The sequence below is a fragment of the Osmerus eperlanus genome, chromosome 4 (assembly GCF_963692335.1).
Source record: "Osmerus eperlanus chromosome 4, fOsmEpe2.1, whole genome shotgun sequence".
In the NCBI taxonomy this organism is placed as follows: domain Eukaryota; kingdom Metazoa; phylum Chordata; class Actinopteri; order Osmeriformes; family Osmeridae; genus Osmerus; species Osmerus eperlanus.
Window position 1 is genome coordinate 22010947 of NC_085021.1, and position 3716 is coordinate 22014662.

General features: G+C 46.3%; 1 long non-coding RNA gene across 1 annotated transcript; it reads left to right on the plus strand.

Moving 5' to 3' along the window:
* Positions 1-343: 343 nt before the first annotated feature.
* Positions 344-3438, plus strand: LOC134018305 (uncharacterized). The gene is made up of 3 exons (XR_009929913.1): positions 344-625; positions 2245-2375; positions 2552-3438. It is a non-coding gene; the product is annotated as an uncharacterized LOC134018305 (long non-coding RNA).
* Positions 3439-3716: the final 278 nt, after the last annotated feature.

Below are 3716 nucleotides of genomic sequence, written 5' to 3' on the forward strand. Positions count from 1 at the left end.
AACACCTCCTCGTGGCTCCTCCAACAGGCGTGGAACACCTCCTCGTGGCTCCTCCAACAGGCGTGGAACACCTCCTTGTGGCTCCTCCAACAGGTGTGAAACACCTCCTTGTGGCTCCTCCAACAGGCGTGGAACACCTCCTTGTGGCTCCTTCACCAGGCTAGGAACACCTCCTTGTGGCTCCTCCAACAGGCGTGGAACACCTCCTTGTGGCTCCTCCAACAGGTGTGAAACACCTCCTTGTGGCTCCTTCACCAGGCTAGGAACACCTCCTCGTGGCTCCTTCACCAGGCGTGGAACACCTCCTTGTGGCTCCTCCAACAGGTGTGAAACACCTCCTTGTGGCTCCTTCACCAGGCTAGGAACACCTCCTCGTGGCTCCTTCACCAGGCGTGGAACACCTCCTTGTGGCTCCTCCAACAGGCATGGAACACCTCCTCGCGGCTCCTTCACCAAGCTAGGAACACCTTCTCGTGGCTCCTCCAACAGGCGTGAAACACCTCCTTGTGGCTCCTGTAGTTTCCCACGGCAGCGTGCGCCCTGGCCAGCGCCCGCTTGGTCGCCACCAGCTGGACACCGTGACACCTAGCCCCACTACCCAGAGAACAGGCTCCACCAGGACCAGGTAGGCAGGGTGCCACGGCAACAATGCTACAGAGGTGTCCTGTATCCATAGTAACACGGAACAGGAGACGTCCTGGATCCATGATGAGCTGGAATATGAGGTATTGCGATTGAACACGGTTGTGTTCAAGACGGTTGGGCCTCATTGAACATGGTTGGGTTGAACATGCCTTGGTCATTTTTCAAATCATTTTTCACGTGACCTACATAGGCTCACTACTGGTAGCTAGAGGAAATAGAAATGATTCGTTCCTTTGCCGACTGGGTCTTCGGTACGAGTCTTTGGATCATTTTTCACGTGACCTGCACAGGCTCAGAAGAGGAAACAGAGGAGTTGTTTACCAGAGATAATTACAGGTTTTTTATTTTATTTTACATTTTTATCTCGACCACGAGAAAATGAACGAATCACTCTCTGAGACTACGTTACTCCCGAGTCATACTAATGATTCGAATCGTTCACGAACGACACATTACATAGCCTTACGTTTGGTGAAGTTTGGAACTTTCTATTTTGTGATAATATTTAAAGCAGAACGTTAGATCTCCCCAGTAACAGCTAACGTTAGCTGGCTAGCATCGGAGATGTGGCGAAATCTGTGGTGATTCTAGCTACAGTAGGCTGGACAGACAGTTTAGCTCCGTTTTTTCCCCCCCAATACGTATATGTAACTTAACCTGACTTAAACAACCCCGCAGTCAGATTTTAATTGACTCTAGCAGTTTTCTCACAAAAAAGTTTTTTGTGTTGTGATTTTAAGTAGCTACTGTATTTCAACGTTCCACCGCTGAGCTTGACAAGTGAAGTTGTTCCGGCCTGTTTTATAGTTCCTGATAGCTAGCTAGGCGTTAATGTAAATAATTAACCGCGCTAGTTAGCAGATATTTTATGCAGGCTAGTGATACTTACAAGTTGTGCTATTATATAGGTACTATAATGCTAGGAATCTGTGTATGTGTGATGTGTCAATTATCTCGCATACCGGACACTGAAGACTTCAGTGAAGTAGCAGGTGTTTTGCTCAGTACTCGAGAACTTGCAGTGAAGTTAATAAACAAAACAATGCAATGCTCCACTAAGGACTGATTTTTAAAAAGCGACAGCCACTACGGGGCGGGCACATATCCAGGAATCTGTTGTGCAGGCCTAAGGCACGTGTCACCGAATCAACTAACCGACTAACTAATCTTAATCACCGGCTGCATAATGTTTACTACACTCATAAATCACTCAGATTAAATAAAATAGCACTGCTAGTTGTCTCCTATCCTAACACCCTGGGAAACACCACCGATCAGCAAAGGCCAACTGTATAGCACATCAATTGTATGAACCCAAATCTTCACAAAGGGTGCTAGGACGTAAACAGTAGGTGTTGCACACCTTGAGCATGTTTTGCACTTACTAAGCATAAGGACAATTAACTTAATATAAACACATTTTGCTTGCGCTAATGTACATAATTGCCGTTTTTATAAGACTCTCATCTGTATTTTTTGTATTATGTTTTGTATCGTGTGCATTTTGGAGTCAGTGCTGCTATAACAGAATATTTTTCCCTCAGTAATCAATGATGCTCTGCTTTGCTTTATCGTGTGAATTTGACATCCTGCTTTCAGCTTGGTCCAGGTGATCCAGCCAAGAAACAATGCTGTTATAAGACACCATGGATAAGGACAGAGAGCCAATGGATACCTATTCTGGGTTTGGCACCGACAGTAATGAGCCTTGATGGATTGCCCTGTCGCAGGTAGCAGATTAGGCGGTAGCTATCCTGCCTCCACCCTCAGTCCCCAAAGCCCCTTTCTGCTTTACTGCATTGTTCACCCTGTTTGCTTACCGCTCAATCGATCACCTTCCATTTCATCCTGGTGATTAACCAAGCCTCTACTCCTTTTCTCCTCCCCCCCTCCCCCCCTCCCCCAGGTCTAAGGAAACAAAATGGAGGGGTGGTGAAACATTAACTAGGCTTGGCAGAAGTGACGGTGATGAAGTAACCCTGTGGGGCGAAGCCGCTGTTGTCTGCCAATGAGGCGATTGTTCCTGTCCCTGTTACTACTCCTACAGGTCAGCTTAGAGGTCAGAGGTCACGGCAGGCTCTGGACCCAGGTTTACTCCAGGCGTTGACTGGAACAGGCTCATTATCCAGATGTGAGGGATGGATTCATGGTCTCACGGCAACCAGAAGTCACTGACGTAACTGTCTTCCATTCTCATCGTCAAGGCGATCTGTATAGTTACTGTCTTCAACATCACCATCATCACCACCATCACTATCCTTCATCATTAGCATAATCTGTATCGTCATAATTGTCTCCATCATCATCACCAGCATCACCATTATCAATATCATCTTTTCCTTGAAACAACTTCTCCGTACGCAGATAAACAATCTCACAAAGACACCCTCAGAGAAAATCACGTGACACCTACTAAGTACGACGACACAGAACCGTGATTTATGCCGCGTGAGAGTGTGAGACCACTCTTTTTGGTAGGAATTATATGTGGTGGTGTAAATCCACACATGATGTTTATCTCACTGAGAGAAACCCCTCAGGACCTCCCTGCAAGCTGCTTTAAGATGGAACTGAATAACATTCAGTGCCTTTAGCCAATGACAGATAGCTTGACATCATTCCAGTCTGTACCGTGAGACCACCAAGCTCATCCATTTAACAAGCTAAAATTCACCAAACCACCCCCCCAACCCAATCCCATCACCCCCCTCCACCTTAAAAATAAATAAAAAGGAAATACTTCCCCAAAAATCGGACAAAAAAACCCAAACTTTTCTGAATCTCAAACCAATCAAATCCAATAAAACATACAAAGCGGTATAGTTTTCTTTCTTTTCTTTTTTTTTTTTTAAAGAGGGGAGTGTGAAAGAGAACGAGCGATGCTCTACAATGAGACCCTGTGAATGGAGGGTCATTTGCTAAGCTATCATTCATGGGTCTGTGGGTCCCATGCCTACACAAGCTTGCTCCCAGATCCACACACTTGTTGCCATTGTGACACACTGGCAGAGAGAATCATCGGCAGTCCTAGGGATCAATTCAAACCCTGACAACACCACACTAAACCAGGC